At 52.3% G+C, this 17,563-nt stretch overlaps 1 protein-coding gene across 8 annotated transcripts in view; it reads left to right on the top strand.

The window, feature by feature from the left end:
• The first annotated feature begins 564 nt into the window (after positions 1–564).
• Positions 565–17,563, top strand: part of DOCK11 (dedicator of cytokinesis 11) — a 131,609-nt gene continuing 114,610 nt past the window's right edge. For 7 of the 8 annotated variants that reach the window (XM_043491539.1, XM_043491541.1, XM_043491538.1 and 4 more), the window contains exon 1: positions 566–714. The gene's annotated coding sequence lies outside the window, so the exon portion shown is untranslated. Of the gene's footprint in view, positions 715–17,563 lie in introns of all 8 variants that reach the window. The other variant, XM_043491543.1, reaches the window with a different exon arrangement.

Genomic DNA, 17,563 nt, shown 5'->3' with positions numbered 1-17,563 from the left:
TGTACCCTGGGCTCACACGACAGCACAGCTCTGGGCAGCATGGCGCAGCCCTCTTTGCTCTTCCCTGCGGAGTGTCCCCGAGGCGGGGCGCTGTTAGGGGACCGGTCCCTGCTCGCTCTGGCAGGGCCCCCGGCTGAGCCAGCTGCCACCTTCCCCCGGGGCCCCTTCTTCCCGGAGCAGCCCTGGCCCCCAGCTGGCCGGCCGGCCCCCCCTCCGGGAGCACGAGCCCCCTGCTCCGCCGGGCTCGCCCCCGCCGGGGAGGACGGAGCGAGCTGGGGATGCACTGGCTGGGAAACGCAGCCCCTGTGCGGCCTTGGAAACACTGGGGCAGAGACCCGCACGTGGGGGGGAGGGGGGGGGTTGAAGATTGGGCAGGCGCAGGAACAAGGCGCGGCGGGGGGGGGGCACGGCCCCCCCCCCCGTCCGCCAACTCCAGCCGCCCCCTGCCCTAGCCCTGCCTCCCCGGGGTGCGAGGCGGGGGCCGCGCCCCGCTCCCCTGCCCAGCCAGGCGGGGGCAGGGGGCGCTCCCCCTCGTGGCCCGCCCCCGCCCGTGCCGGGGCGGGGCCGGCGGCGGCAGGAGGGGCCCTGCGAGCGGCCGCCGAGCCCGGTACCAGGCCGAAGTGAGGACAATTCACCAAGCGGCCCGCCAAGCCGGGCACGGCGGCCGGGCGCGGCAGAGCGTCTCGGAGGCGGTGCGCAGGCTCGCTGCTGCTGGTGAGCGCGGGGCGCGCCCGGGGCGCACGGGGAGGGGCCGCCCTGCCTGGCCGAGCGGGGCCTGGGGGCGCCCTGGGGGGCCGGGGGGCGCCCTGGGGGGACCGGGGGCGCCCCGGGCACTGCCCCAGCCCCTCCCGCGGATGCCCTGGGCAGCGGGGGGCTGTTGGGGGAGCCCCTCCCCGGCACCCTGGGCCGCTCCCCGCGGGTGTGACGGGAGGGGAAGGGCCCGCGCCCCGCTGAGCGCTTCCTGCAGCGGGCGCCTTCCCGCCCCGATCCGCTAAGCGGGGCCCCAGGCGGTTGCCCCCCGGCCCCGGCGCCGGGCGTGCCCTGGGCTCGCTCAGCAGAAGTTCCCTGGGCCGGCCAGAGCCGGCTCCACCCGCGGGTCCATGGTTCGCGGTGCCCCCAGCCGGTGCCTTGGGCGCCTGTGCCAGCACCGCTGGTGCCCAGTGGCCTGGGGGAGTAGGGGCCGCCCTGCCAGGACTGCGGGGGCGAGGGGCCGGTTCCCAGCGGCGGAGCCTGGCAATGGGGCTGCAGTGGAAGTCCTGGGCAGAGCCCAGCCCTGGGCCACCGGCTGGCCAAGCGGCAGCAGTCTCCGGGGCCGGGTGAGCGGGGGGACACGGTCCTGCAGGGTGACTCTCCCGAGGGAGCCCGGGATCGAGCCAGACCCTGGCGTGGAATGACCCGTGTTCCTTGCCACCATCCTTGGGCTGGGGAGATTTTTCTGGCACTTAGCACGTGGGCTAATAGCTCTGCAGTGGCCAGCGGGGGGGGGGGGGGGGGGGGCAAGTTCAGCTCAGTTGATGACCCTCAGTCCTCATTGCAGCATCCCTGCTCTTCCCGCCCTGATCCCCACACAGGAGTTGCCAGGCTGGATGAGACCAGTGGTCCAGGCCAGCGAGCCCAGTGTCTCATTTCTGATAAAGGCTAGATGCTTTAGAGGAACCTCTCGTTAGGCAGAGGTGGGATAATCCGCCCCCACATTAGATTTATAGCTTCTAAGGCCAGAAGGGACTGCTGTGATCTTCTAGTCTGGCCTCTGGCATAAGTTGGCCAAAGGAGTGCCCTGAGATCATTTCTGTTTGATCCAGAGCAGATCTTTTAAAAAAACAGCCGGGTGTTATCCATCCACCATGCACTTACTCCCATATCCCCCTCACCCCCCATCCCATTCCACCCATTGCTGCACCTGTGTCTCACTGCAGTTACCATCCCTGTGCCCCATGGTGTCGGCCACACTCTGACTGGGAGCTCAGTGGGGCAGAGCCTTGTGCAAGTGGGCCCCCACTTCCTGATGGGGGCCTGTCGGGTTCCCTCCCCACTCTGAACTCTAGGTTACAGATGGGGGGACCCTCGTGAAGACCCCCTAAGTTTATTTCTACCAGCTTAAGTTAAACTCCCCCAAGGCACAAATCTTTGCCCTTGAATGATACCACCAAGTGATTTAACAAAGAATCGGGGAAAGGACCACTTGGAGTTCCTATTCCCCCGAAATATCCCCCCAAGCCCTTACACCCCCTTTCCTGGGGAGGCTTGAGAATAATATCCTAACCATTGGTTACAAGTGATTACAGACCCAAAGCACTGGGTCTTAGGACAATAGAGAAATCAGTCAGGTTCTTAAAAGAAGGATTTTATTTTTTAAGAAAAGGTAAAAATCACCTCTGTACAATCAGGAAGGGAAATAACTTTCCATGGTAACAAAAGATTCAAAAACACAGCAAAACTTCCTCTAGGCTTAGTTTCAAAGTTGCAAAAAACAGGAATAAACCTCCCTCCAGCAAAGGAAAAATTCACAAGCAAAACAAAAGATAATATAACACGCCTTGCCCGGCTTTTCCTTACAATGTTTGTAATATGAGAGACTTTTAGGATGGTTTATAGGAGAAGGAGTTTTCTGACCTGATGCTTCTCTGCTTCCCAAGAGAACACACACACAAAAAAGCCTTCCCCCTGCCAATATTTGAAAGGATCTTCTTTCCCCATTGGTGCTTTTGGTCGGGTGCCAACCAGGTTATTTGAGCTTCTTAACCCCTTACGGGTAAGGAGAAATTCTAGGCTACCCTTAGCTGAATGGTTATGACAGGGCCCTGGACATTATCTCAGTACACCCAGACATCAACGAGGGACCACCTCCTCCTGCCCCACTGCCTGTGGCACTGGGTCTGTTGGGGTGTTAGAGAGCCTGCCCTGTTTGGCACATGGCTCTGGCAGGGCTGTTTGTGTCCTGCTGTCCACGGTGACTCCTGGGTAATTGTTTCAGGGCCAGGTGTGAGTTGAGTTTGTTTATCCCTTGGGATAGAGGCTGTTGTGAGGGAGCTGGTTAGGGGTGTTGTCTATTGATCCTCCAGTACTTTCTAGTGGATTGTGTGTGTTTGTACTTCCAGAGCCACAGTAGACCCCAGGAATCCCGTCTCCCAGTGCTTCCACCAGCTCAAACACATTACACCCCCTGAGCTAGGGATAGAACCCAGGAGTTCTGGCTTCTAGCCTCTCACCCCAGCTCTGACCCCATTAGACCCCCCTCTCCCTTCCCCAAGCTCGGGACAGACCCTGCGAGTCCTGACTCCCACCCGCTCTAAACCACTAGACCCCAGGCCCCTCCCAGAAGTGGGATAGAACCCAGGCTTCCTGACTCCCAACCCCCTGCTCTCCCCACTGTAACCCACTAGACCCCAGTCCTCTCCAGGAGCCGTAATAGTCAGAGATTGACTTACATCCTCGCGTCTCTGCTCTGCTGGCCTCTGTGGAGCAGCCCCAGCTAACTGTCCAATGGCGGTTAGTCTGCGTGAGGGTCACAGGAATCGGCACCTTTGTGACCTATTCTCCTCACGGTTAGGATTGTTATTTCTATTGTGGGAGCTCCAAGCAGCCCCCAAAAGAGAGTAGGGCTCCTTGTACTGGCACCAAGCAAACATTACACAGAGGTGGTCCCTGCCCCAGACAGCTCACAGCCTAGGATCGAGACAACACGCAGCAGTGTACAGACAGAGGGAGAGGGCTAGCAGCAGAGAAGATGCCCCGGGATAAGCGGGGAGTCCCAGAGGTCTCCGTAGTCACAGAAGATCAAATGTCCAGAGGCGCCGCTTGCCCCTTTTAAGTTTTAGAGAATAATCAGAAGAATTTTGTGTTTATATTAGACAGCCTGTTCTCTAGACCAGGGGAGCAGGCTGTCCCTGCCAGCCCCATACTCTGGATATCTCTATTGTGTTCTCTTTTTAGTGTGTCTCAGGTGGCATGTCACCAGGATCCATCACCAAATTTGGTCCGCTGGATGGATCATTAGCTTCCCCAGCCAGGGCCGGCTACTGACAGGAAGCATGTCGTGAATTCTGTCCCATACTGAGTGTGTAGGCTTTGGACTAAACATTAACAGCAGGGCTGTGGGTGATCCAGCATTTGACATTAGGATCAGATCAAAGCCTCTCCGGCTTAATTTGATCTGCTGCCCTATTCCTGTTTGAATTACATTAGGAGACAATTAGGTTTGACCTTAAACTTGACAGAGTGCTAGTCTCCTACATACAACAATACAAGTACAGTTTGTGCAGACACTTCTCAGTACAGATTATTTCTACGAATCCTAACCTGACAGACAACATCTGTGGAATAAATGAAGAATTTTAGACAAAGCTTTTAAAAACAAAGCAGCCAAGATTCAGATCTCTTAATTTAACAATATCTTCACAGACTCAGAGATTTTAAGGCCAGAAGGAAGCATTATAATAATCTAGCCTCGCTTCCTGCTGAATGCGAGCCAGAGAATTTCATCCAGCGATTCCAGCATCAGGTTTAATCTGGATTTCTTAGCAGGCTCCCATTCATTTTGCTCACTGTTTTTCAGGAACAATTCAGATGTACAAATGTTTTATGAAAGCTGATGGAACTTTTCTCATTAAAATTGTGATTCTCTCTCTATCGATAGTCTGGTAGGTACCCGACTGCCTAGTAAGGACACAGTCCCTGCACTCGGGGACTTACAAGCAAAACAGACAATGGATGAGAGATGAGATGAGAAAAAACCCAAGTCACTGAGCCAGTAATGATGTTCAGCACCCATCTGGCATGTTCTTTGTTTGGCTCGCACTCACGTACGCTCTCTCCCCCGGCTCACCTCTCTGTCTCTGTGTCTTTCACACACGTGTGCCCCAGAGCCCATTAATGTGGGTTTGAGTGTTCACAGCCAAGTGTGAGGGGAACAGACAGTTCGATTCCACAGGGCTTGAACCTGCTGTCTCTGCAGAGAGCCCAGCTCCTGACAGCCGAGCAGCTAGGAATAAACAAAGCCAAGGCTGGAAGTTGGGTCTCCTGTAGCTCTAACACTAGGTCAGCTGTCAAAACCAGAGTCCCAGGCTGAATTTGGGACAGTCCCATAAGCTGAAGCCACCTTCCCCCTAGGACTTGGCACTCTGCTTCTGGCTGGGAGCAGTTACGCTAGGGAAGAGACTGTTCCACTCTCCTCCAGATCTCACCTAGCTTGGGAGGGGATACCGCTCATGCTGCCCATAGCGATCAGGAGGAGGAGGAAAAGCAGGAGCAGAAACTGGCCAGGAGGAATGGAGAGGGGAAAGCTTGAAGGGCCTTGGGGGTGAGGAGATGGGCGGGAGCCATAACGTCTCCGTGCGTGCTGGTGACACAGCCTCGTGTAAAAGCAAAGCACAATGTGAAGCTGTTTGGCCCATGCTGTGCCTTTTGGGAATGGTGTGAACGCACTTACCTGGCCTCCTCCAGCACTCACCATGTGAACAGCTTTCTGAGGAGGTTGTCATCACAGGTTCCGAGTGGCGGGAACTGCATTTTGGGCTCAGGCACCAGCCATGGTTCATTGTAACAAGAGACGCACAGCGAGCCTGGGGGACTCGGACAGCTCGCTGGTCCTGTAAAAGGTGCCAGTCCTGAGAGCTGCTATCTTGGAGCACAGCGTAGGTACAGCATGGGCCGGGGCAGTGCCTGCTTCCCCACACAGCCCTCTGACCACGCCTAGCTTGGCAAACCCAGGGCTGGTTGGGCACCTCAATGGCTGTATAATCCTAGGCCTGTCTGAGGCCGTCAGCCCGAGTGCCAGGGAGGTGGGGGAGCTTGTGACACTGACGCTTGCCCATAGGAACTGGCCTGAGACCTCACTGTCACATAAACCTTTTTGGATGCTTCTAACCAGACCAGATTCAGACTAGTGACTGCGGAGTGCAAAGATCCACATCTCGTTACCTGTGCCATCAACCACCCAGTGCTGTGCAGTTATAATGCAGGAAGTGAGGATTAGCCAGTCAGAGCTCTCAGCTGAGTTCAGTACTCCACACAGCACAGAACAGCTGAAGGGATGGCTCTTCCACCAGCTGCGGGGAGATGCGCCCTTGGAGAATTTCTGTTTGTGAGCCCTTGAGTAACCCAGTCTCAGAATCATTGCCCTCCCATGCTGGTCTAAGCAACATCTGAGCATCTTCAGATCAGTCTTAGCACTTAACCACCTTATGATCCCATAAAGGACAGTCATACACAGGGACTTGGCCCATTGTCCACAGAAGCTGACGGGAGTCTTTCCAGTGAACATTGATCAGGCCCCAGAATAGAAAATACACTGTGCCTTAGAGTTAAATTTATCCCCCTGGAGGAGCTAACTGTGTGGGTACACCAGGGAGAGTCAGTCTAATTCGCCTCCAGCACTTGGTGAATGTTTCTTTGTCACATAGCTTCTGCAAATAGGTTTAAATGCAAACATCTTACTGAGGGTTACAGAGCACCTGGCACCGGCCACTGGCGGAAGACAGGATACTGGGCTAGATGGATCACTGGTCTGACCCAATAACGGCTCAGTATGGCCATTCTTACGTACAGAGCTTTTAGCAGCAGGAAAATGGTCTGGTTTTATTGTGGAATAACACTGCTCAAAAGATGACATAATTCCAGCTCGACAGGGACTGCTGAGAAATATATCCCTGTGTAGGCTAATCTCTCTGTGTGCGTTTCATGTTAAGTAGTGTGTTGGTTAAACAGCACCCGTAATGTTCTTGCATTGTTGGAATTTAAGGCAGTATTGTTTCCAGTAAAGCCTAGCTAGTAGGGGGAGAGTTTGAATGCGTGTAGTTCCTTTTGTTTTGTGGTTGAACCGGGGTGAGATCCTGCCTTAATGAAGTCAGTGGGCGTTGTGTCATTGCCTTCAGTGGGGTTGGGACTCCACCCTGGGCCTGTGAAAGGGAGGAGCTGAGTACTGTCCTAGCCACCATCCGGTGTAATTCCAGCTTTCTCCCCCAGCTCCACTCTAGCGGGATACGGTCTCAAGTTCAAGATTCCTGCTTCTCCAGTGCTGGGCTCTGGTAGCATTTCTGGATTGGGCAAGGCAGGTGGGGGATTTTGCCCTTTTGACTAGACACCACGATAAGGCCACCAAAGTTATTTCTACTCGTGCTGTGAAATGGGTTGTAATCCCCATCTCTAGAGGTGAAAGGGCTGTACGATACAGCCTGGGACATTCATAATCTTGGTGGCTAGGATAGGACGGAACAGAACGCTCAGTCCACACCATTTCACCTCCTCCAGCCCTCAGCCAGCATGTGGAAGCTGCATCTCCCCTTCCATAAATCTGGCTTCTCTGTCTCTCTCACACCACCCAGGAGAGGAAAACAGCCATCAGGGGAGGAGTGAGAGAGAGAGTCTGGGGGAAACCCCCCAGAGTCAAGCTAGAATCCTTACGAACAAAACCCAAAGAGCCCTGACTACCTTGGCCAGTGGAGACATAGGGGAGCCCTCATTCTTTTTACAGGCTTGAGGTTTTTCACACAGCTGTAGGGTGAGATTATATCAGCTACAGCCTTTAACATTCCCTGGTTTGTCAGGCTGTAAATGCATGGCTGGAGTCTTGGCAGGATGACTTATAAACAATGTCACTATTTTAATGCTTTTGCTGTACTTATTTAGTGGTCAGGCTGTGGTATAAATGGCATGCAATGGCAGAGTGTGCTGCTTAAGTGCTCAGTAGTTCAAACCCCTCTTAATCAAATGTTTGGTTGTGAAATAAATCCTAGGCCCCCAGACAGTAACATGTTGCCTTCTGAACTGCAGCTTCACACCCAGGATGTAAAGCGAGAGCACTGTGCAGTGAGGCTAGGGGAGGAATTGTGGAATCCGAGCCTGAACACAGTGAAAAGAGAGAGCCAGGATCTCATGTGGACCAGGATTGTTTTGGCTGAGCTTATCTGACCTACACATCATAAGTGCTAGTATGATAGTGTCTAGGGTCTCTCTTCCCCTCTGTGCTCAGGATGTAACTTACGCAGAATGGGAGAGTTTCCCAGCCAACAGGGAAGGAGAGACACTTATGGCCCAGCCCTGCTTGGGGTTGTGAAGAAGAGCACACAAGAAAACCGGCCGACAGCAGTAGGGGAGAATTGGGTACTTCTGCTGTAGGAGTTATGGAGCGGCATAGGAAGACTTGGATCAGGCTTGCCAAGCATGGGCTGCCGACAGGTTCTTGCTGACCGTTTCAGTGACTTCAGTGTGCATCTCACCCCTCACTTGGATCACGAGTCTTGGCTTCACCATGGGAATATTGCTGGCCATTGCAAAGAGCCTCGCACTTAGTTTAATAAAGTAAAAGTCCTCAATCGGAATAAGATCCAAAATGCTGTTCCTGATGGCATAGGCAGCAAAGTTACAGAGCTCTGTCTTAGGAAAGCAAATCAGCTACCCCCAGGTAATCGGTTTCTCTTTGTGAAACTGAGACAATCAGGATTTCAGCACCATACCACCAAGTTCATGCATCTCATTCCCCTTGTGAACACTAATGTATTCTGAAGGAGCAGAGCGCTGCTATTCCATCACTGCAGGGATTGGGGAGTAGATGGCTGTTCCTGAAGCATGTTTAATGTCTTCCAGAGCTGCTGTCCCATGTGGTGAGGGAGAAGTAAAGTATATGAAGTGTTTAGATCAGGAAAGTAGGAATATGGGCAAATATAGACAAACTGTTTCCCAGATGATGTTGCCAAAAATAGTCGTCTGGTGGCCACTTTAACTCTGACAGCATTACTCCTATTGTTCTTCACGTCGTTCTGTCATGGAATGAATTGAAGATACAGTCAGTATGTTACCTTAAGGATTTATAAAATAAATAAGTCATGGTTGTAATACAGCATCTTAGCTGAGAACCAGCAGCTGCACCAACCCGTTCAGAAACCTCAGCCAGCCTCCTCATCAGACTATGGTGCAGTGCTTTACCTGAGCATGCCGGGTGGTCATGCACACGCCTACGTGCACACGCGTGTCTCCCCGCATGCGCATTTATGAACTTCTCTGCTGGCAGAAGGCTGCGTGGGTTTTTGCCATATTAAATCCTGCATCTACTCTCTCAGCTGTTCTGTAGATGCCTGAGATGTGCTCCCTGTTGTCTGGCTCTTGGAGAAGTGGCAGAAAGCCAAGAGGCAAAAACATTTTATTTTTTCTTTGTGCGTCTCTTTCAGTTTAATCTGTGTGGTTGGCTGCAGGATTTACGCTCATTATACAGTACACGAGAGAGCCTCTCTGCAAAAAAAAAAACAACCTTCCAACTGCATAAACCCTTCTTGTAATAAACTAACCCCACTCTGAACGTAGACGGTGCTGGCGGGGTGCTAGGCTGGTGCAGACAGACAAGCGAACGTGGAGCCTGCCCTGATGGATTTACTGTCTGAGCAGTCACTACCTAGGTCTAATACTGACAGCAAAGGGGTGCATTACAGACAAAAGGTGAAATCCTGGGCCCATTGAAATCAATGGGAGTTTTGCCAGCCATGTCAGCATGGCGAGGATTTCACCCACCCCCTACACATCAAAATAATGGGGGGCCAGATTTTGCCACTTTACTCACTCCGAGTAACACCTTGCTCCAGGGGTGGTCCCACTGACTTCGCAGGGTAAGGCCACTCAGAGATCCGGATTCGGGAAAGCACTGAAGCACATGCTGAAAGTTAATCACACGCTTTCCTGGCTAAGGGCCACGGTGAGTTAGGGTAGTGGAGTATGCTCTCAGGCGATTTACACAACACAGATGGGCAGTTTTGCGCTGGCCTCCCCGTCCAGTCTGAGCACCGTGGGGGCAGAAGGGATATGTGCACACAGCAGAGGTATGAGCTAGCGCTGCTAACATCACATCCCCCTAGTGCCGTTCAGCTTGGGTCCCACCTAGAAACAGCAAAACACCACCCCCAAATCCGCCAATTGGCGAAACCCCTGGCTGCCACCACCACCTTCCCTGGCCCCCTGCTCCCTTCTGGGGCTGTGCCACCTCACAGCTCTGCCCTGTGTGTGGGATCGAGACCCCTCTCTGCTACTGCAAGAAGTTCCACCCCCCGGCCGCTTAGGCAGGCAGTAGGCTGGTGGGTGGCCGTGAAGGTGCAAGACCCGGTGAATGGGCCCTTGCTGGTGTTTTTGGAAGCTAGAGCCAGTTCTCCAAAGGCGCTAAATCTTATCCCTTTCTAGCATGCTTTTCAACTTGCCCTCGGGACAGGAAACCTCTCAGCCCAGGGAGCTGAGAACCTGACTATCCCGGCTGAGAAGAGAGCCCGCCCCAGCAAGCCCAGAGGGCTGGATATGACAGCTGTATGTGGGCCTTCCTTCTCTCTGCTGGCTGCATTCACCTATTGAGTTCCAGGAAGTGGGAGGGCGCAGACCCACCCACCTCTGAAGCCCCCTCCCCTAGCCAAAGGGGAGAAGCTACCAAACCTGAGGCTCAAGCAACTTCGGGAGACAACTAATGAGAAAACAGGGATGAGGCTTACAGGTTCAAAATCAGGGATCTGGAAGGGGGACATCAAGCAGAGAACCCCAGGCAGTGCCCACTGCTGACTTTTGGTTAACAGCTGAACACTCTAACTGATTGCACCACAGAGACACCTGGGCGAGAGAAGTGGCCAAGGCATACAGCCTGAGCAACGTCCCCAGGTGGGCTTGAACCACCAGCCTTTCAGTTAATAGCTGAGTGTGCGGCCCGATTGTGCCACAGGGACACCTAAAGGCACCAGCATCTCCTATTTCCTAGGCAGGCATGTTAGGCAGCTTAGCCCTGGCTGTGTTCATGGAACAAGCAGAGCACTGAACCTGACCTCAGTGTCTCATCACAGCTTCTGAGAGAAGGATTCTGGTCGGCAGCGGTTCTCTTGCACCTAGGGACAGGAGGGCGGAGGGCATGGGCCCTTCCCACCCATGCACATACATATCCCATCATGTTTTGCCACCCAGAATGAGCCTTCAACATTGCTGCGGCCCAGGTTTTGAATGGCTGAAGGCTATAGAACACCCATCCAGGCAGTGGGGTGCACACCGGTGAATGGCTACTGACGGGGTCTAAAGACTATTACTGTTAGTAAAAGGAAAACTTCTCCTTAGTTCTGGCTAACACTGGTGACTGTTTCGTGCACTGATGAGCAAAGGGCTCAGGCTGCCAAATTCCATTCTGGATTGGAAGCACCCAATAGCTAGGGAAGCATTTGGATCTGGAGTGTTGGTCCAACTCATTGTAGAACGTGGGGCCATTGGTAGAATCCCCCCAAAGATTGAGGGTGTTCAGACCCCGCGTGCTCAGTTCTAATATAAGTCATGGTGGCTTTTTCAGTGTTTCCTTTAAAGCCTAACACCCTGCTTTATCATATCTAATAGGGTTGTAAAATTATCTCTTCCTTATTATTATTATTATATTATTTATTATTATTGGCAAATATCTTGGCAAAATGGTGAGAATCTTTTCAAATCTCTGTGGTTGGGAAGTGCAATCCCAGTCTGAGAAATCATTTGGACAGCGACCAGCTTTCAAGTGCAAGTCGTTTTCAAATCCCTTGGTTAATCCGTCTCCTTGTTCCCATTCTCTCCAGAGCACAGGAGCAAACTCACACGCTTTCCTGTTGCCTTTTCAGAAATGCTGGGAGTTCTCTGTTTCCCTGCAGTTGCCTCCTTCTGTGTCCGGTCTGGCTTCATTCTCTCATTACCTTTAAAAATACCAATCGGCACTCGCTCTTCCTGGTTCCAGGGTCCTTGCTCATAGCTCAGTCTGGTCTGCACAGCACTCCCCTGACTCCTGCTGTTTCTCTAATGGTCTCTAGTCTGTTCTTGCCTGCCCCTTTCTCACCCGTATTAACTCCTCTCCTGATGCCACGCGGAATAGCTTTGTCTCTGGTCCTATTAGTTTCTCGCTGATCTAGCGATGATTCAATACCAGAGCTCTGGAGGCTTCTCGGGGGAGCAACATCAGAGGGAAAATATTCTCTCTTTTCCAGGGCAGCTGTTGCACAGAGCTTAGTGCTCCCAACATAGCAGGGCTCCAGCTGCTTCTGGCACCTCTCCCGCAGCCTCCATGGAACCAGCCCCAGGCAGCCCACGCTGAGCCAGCGACCCATGAACTGTGGTGCTCTGCTCCCGAACACAGGGAACAAAAGCAAAGTCCAAGTGAGAGTAAACCTCCTCGGGCAGGAGCAAACAGCTGCGGGGACCCCCCTGCGATTTTCAGTGCTCAGGTCATCTGAGCCCAGTGGCTTGAGCACTCGGGGGTGGGGAGCAAAGGCTCCCGTTGGTTTTCCAGGGAATTGGAGGGGCCCAGCTCGGGTTAGGGGAGCAGCGCTCAGCTGGTGTATTCAGAAGGGCTGAATTTCTTGGAGAAGGTTGTGATCAGCTGAACGATGAGGTGTCCGAGGAGGGATGGTTTAAAATGGAAGTGACTTACCAGTGGCCGGTTTGGGTCCAATTCTCCACTCCCTCCTATCTCAGTAATCATTTACCCCTGCAAGCTGCTGCTAAGTCGGAACAATTTACTGCTCCTTTTGCCTGCACCCATTGCCGGTCAGGAGGATCTGGCTCTTTGTTCACCCTCAGGAAATGCTACGACATGCACAGCTACTTGTGTTGTTTAGGAGAGAGATGGAGATTAAATAGCAGCAGAACCAGCCCAGTGTAAGGCCGTTTGCTCTCCAGCTGCAGACAGGGTTTTCTTAGATCAGCCATGGGCTTAGGCCTGTCTGTGTGGAACTAACTTTATTAGTTTCCAAAAAGGCTCTCTCCTTTTGGCCTGAGCTCTGTCACTTTGTCAGGGGATTGCAAAAGGGGTTTAGACCAAGCTAGCCACACGCCTCCTGGCTCCTGACAAAACATGGCTTGATCTAATAGTAACTTTAGTAACATTAAATCTTCTAAATTATGTGTCTTCAGGAACCAAAGTAGCTAACCATTTTCCAGCCCATTTAAAACAAATTCCACTGGAGATTTAAGCACCTGATTTCTTGCCATTGATGTGAATGAGAAAACTCCCTTAAAATCAGTGGCAGCACGACTGGGCCGAAGTAACTGGGAAAAGGTCTTCATTGCTGCACGCAGAGGTGAGCTGGCTCTGCCGGGTGAGCTGTCCAGGGAAGTTAATGAGAATCTAGATTTTAAAAATTATGATTTGTATTTAAAAATAGCAGGTAAAATGTAGGTTTCAGAGTAGCAGCCGTGCTAGTCTGTATTTTCAAAAAGAAAAGGAGTACTTGTGGCACCTTAGAGACTAACAAATTTATTTGAGCATAAGCTTTCGTGAATGAAGTGAGCTGTAGCTCATGAAAGCTTATGCTCAAATAAATTTGTTAGTCTCTAAGGTGCCACAAGTACTCCTTTTCTTTTTAGGTAAAATGTAGTGACGGTAACAGAGCATTATCAGAAGCAAATACAGAATAAAACTGTAAATTCCCCTATATTGTAACAGGACTTTCCTTTTTTGCAGTACCACACAAGACAGCATCCGTCTTCACAGCACCCAGGAGGAGGGAAGTAGTATTATCCCCTCTTTCTGGCTGAAAAAACAGAGACACAAAAGGCCAAACCCTGTTTGTCCATCTCTTGTATTGTCTCCGGGGCGCTGCTCTCGAGAGTAAGATGGTCGTGCCTAGGCTCCCAATCAAAGATCATGCTAAGTGCTGTCGAGACACAGAGCAGAGGGCAGTCAGTGCCCAGAGAGCTCACAGACAGACTGACGTGGCGGAAGGCCTTGTAAGGATGAGATCATTGCAGAGTTGAGCAGAAAAGCTGGAGTGGTGGCTCACAGTGTCGAACTCGTGCCAGTTGTGCATGATTTGTAGGGATCAGAGAGGATTTGACCCAGACAGGTTCAGGGCTAGATTGTGACTGGGCTGTACGTCTACACGAGAACTCTCTGTCCACTCCAGGGCAGGTCCCTGGACCTAGGGGCTGGGTGTGCAGGGGGAGATGGGCAGGGAGGAGGAGGGCATAAGTGTGGCCTTGGCTCCGCTCCCCTATGCTCTGGTCCGTGCATCTCAATTGGCTCCATGGAGCCGTAATTTGCTGCTGGGTCCAGCTGTGATTCCACTGGGAAGAACGTAGCCTTTATGCATTCCTGATACGCAGAGATTTTGTAAATGGGAATTGTCTGGACCTGGAATAAGCTGGCAGCAGGAGCATCGCCATTAGCACTTACTGTAACACAAGCATCAAGCCCTGGCATCCTGCTTCCAAAACCTTTTCTTCATCCCTGCCATGAGGAGGACATTGAAACCGGACGGGGACATATGCCTGGCCGGATCCGCATTGCTGACAATACACAGCAGGGCGGTCAACCATTTCCTTGTGGTATTGGGGATATTTGCCATTCATGCTCCAGTTCTGGGCTGCTGTTTTGTTTGGATTTTTTGCTTCTGGTGAGCTTTGCCATTTGTTTTTAATTGAAATGTACACTTCCAGGTGTCACAGAAGAAATGCAGCATCTGGGTGACAAATGGACCTTCCTGTGGTGTGTGAAGAGAATGGCATTTTGGAGACGCACAGGGGTGTCAAAGCGTGACCAATCTCTTTCCTTGCCACTGCCACAGTTTGCTCTGCAGCAATGGGCTCCTTTAAAGCTCTAGGTGTGTTTTAAACATGGCCTCTAAAGAGAAATGACACATGAGGAAGGCTAGCAAACCACTTCAGTGGCAAGGCTGCCAGGAACTCAGTGGGCATGGAAGGGGATAATAATGGGGGATCTGAACCCACAGTCTCGGCAGCAGCTGCGCTTGGGGAGGTGGAGTTAAAAGGACGAGTGAATCCTGGTAAAGGGAGGGGGACAAGGAAGCTTAATGGGAAGGGTGGGTAGAGTTCAGTGGGGGAAGAGAGATCAGTGGCAGGAGAGGGAAAGAGATGGGGAGGCGTGCGAGAGACAGTGGGAAGAGGAAAGCAAGGGCAGTGCTCAGCAGAGGGAAGGGACAGGGTGCCACAGGAGAGAATACGGGGTTAGACAGAGGAAGAGGAAGATGAGAGAGCCCGAAGAGGAGAGGAGAGAGGGGCTGCATTTTACAGGGGAGAGGGAAGAGCTGCGGACGGGTCTGAGAGACCAGATGGAGACCAGAACAAGGCGGTGAGGGGAACCAAACATAGAGCCAGGCTCTCAGGTCCACAAACTGCAGTTATTTGTGCTTCTCTGCATTTCCCACACGTCTATGTTCAGGGGACAAGGGCGGATTGTCCCTTACGTTGTGGGCCTGTAACAGGATTCACTCACCGGTGTGGCACCTCCTCGTGGCTGGGTCTGGGGATGAGCACTAATCCAGACTAGCGCCCCCTTCTGTTGCTCACTGGCCCCACAGCCCTCTCGCTCTCCAGGACTTGGGGTGCTCTCTCTCCGGGACTCAGCCCTCCAGCCGGGTCTCTGTAGATTTCCCCTTCTGGGGGAGCCAAGTCCCACCGGATGGTCTACCCGTGTGCTGTCTCAGGCAGTCTTCAGTCATTCCCGCTCTGTGCTGCTTTCACAGCGGCTGGTAGGGGAGCCCAGGCCTGCCCACTGCTCCGGGTTCCAGTCCCGGGGCCCTGTCAGCAGCCACCAAGTCTGCCCAGTCTCTACACTTGCTGCTCTTTCCTTGGGCTTCCTCCTACCCACCTGTTTGTGCCCAGAGGTGAAAGCAGGCTCACTCCCTGCAGCCTCTTTCTGCCCTCCACTTCCAGGCTTTATTCAAGTCCACCTGCTCCTGCCCATCTTCAGTTAGTACTTATTGGTCAGGCCTGACTCTGCCCCACGTGGGTCAATAAGGTCCATGACCCTTTCTGAGGCACTTTAACTCCATCAGTGCTGGAGTGGGGGAAACACCCCATCATAGAGCCCGACCCAGCTCCTATTAACAATAGTGGGTAATTGAGGCATGGGTACTCCTCTCCAGACTAGTTCCCTACACAGCCCTGCCTCGTTTACTGCCCATCCTGTGGTGCATTGCAATGCATTTGCGTGAAGGGTGAACGGACACCCTACATGTGGTCATTTTCTGACTCTGAGTGCTTCATTTGGCAGCTTGAATGTTTTTGGTGGTGTTTGTTTGGACTGGAACTTCGTGAATGCTTCTCACAATCCAGCCCCTGAAGGGTTGTTCGCACGTGCCTGCAGTAAGAACAGAAAAGAAAGGAACATTGTTGCAACTAGTATTTGGTCTGCACCTGGATTAATTTAGCCCGCAGACCAGGCTGGGCAGGCCAAGCAGCAGCTGGCATGAGCAGCTTCCTGGACCTGGGTAAATTGCTCTCACTTCTGTGAGATCTTACTTTTGTGCTGCAGTTTCATGGATGTTAAGCATGTCGTTAAGGCAGCCCGTGTGTGTGTTTCCTGGCTTCCGCTGCAGTCTTGCGTATAACCTTGGGAAGTTACTTAACCACACGATGCTTCAGTTTGCACATCTGCCAGGGAGATTTCTATCATGTCACCTACCTCCCAGGGGGGTTCAGCTAGTTTGGAGAGCTTCCGGGCCCTTTGTTTGGCCAAGCTTCTGAACAGCTCCTTGACAGAGAAATGGGGGTTTTCTGTTAACAAGCAGAGGGTTGATGTGTCATTGATTGTTTGATGATGTCTGGAGCCCAGGTGCTTTGGAGCTGAATGCTAAATGTAAATTCCAAACCACATCAATAAATGATGAGGCATCATCAATGTCTGTAAAGCTCTCTGGGATCCTGAGATGGAAGAGCTTTCCTAAGTGCAAAGTAGAAGCAGGAGTATTGATGATGATTTCCCTGACACAGTATGCTTCTGTGTACAAAACCAGATTGAAAAATCAGCCCTGACAGAGATCCATGTGCCCAGTGGAAACACAGTCATCTGCCAATTTCTAATCCTGGCCCCACTATTTCCGGAGGAGAAAATCAAAACAGTGTTTTGTTTACATTCCTCTTAGCTTGAAATAGCTGCAACTCCACTCAAGTCAGCGGAGATGCACTGATCTTCACCAGCTCAGGATCTGCCTCTCTGTCTTTGACGTATACAAGCAGGAAAGCCATGTTTGGTTTAGTTTAGGGCCAGATTCTACCCTGGGATATGTACTGTTGACTTAGTGGGAGCCAGACATTGGGTCCAAGAGCGGAAGATGCCGTAGCAATTGGTGTCTAATGGTCAGTATTATGTGTGCTGCAGCAACGTTCAGTGACCCCGCTTGGGACCAGCGGTGCATTGTGTTGGGAGCAGCACGCACACACAGATAGGTGTGGGAGAACAAGTGAATGCGATGAAGAGGGTGAGGGTAACAGGAATAAGATCACGTGGCTACATTGCTGAGCCGTTGGACAGCTAGAGGTACCACATTCTCTCAGATACACATTTAAAACAGAGACCTTGTCTGTGCCAGGGATTTTCCATGATTCCAGTGCTGGGTGCCAGCCACCAGCGTAGTGATGCTGATTTGAGCTTAACCTAGGCCTGGTTCTCCATTCCTCTTGTGTGGTCATTTTCACTTGTGCAAAGTGGGTGTTGAGCATGGTGGCGTTTTAACTCACTTTGCCTTGCTCGCAGTGTTGCTGGTTCTCCCCATTTTATCTTGAGTCTCTCATTATTTGTTTTTTTCTTAAAGTTCCAGCTCCTGGAGTCAAGTGATTGGGTGAGAATCTCTGCAGTCAT

This window comes from Dermochelys coriacea, chromosome 9 (assembly GCF_009764565.3).
Source record: "Dermochelys coriacea isolate rDerCor1 chromosome 9, rDerCor1.pri.v4, whole genome shotgun sequence".
NCBI lineage: Eukaryota > Metazoa > Chordata > Testudines > Dermochelyidae > Dermochelys > Dermochelys coriacea.
This window is presented reverse-complemented; position numbering and strand designations above follow the sequence as displayed.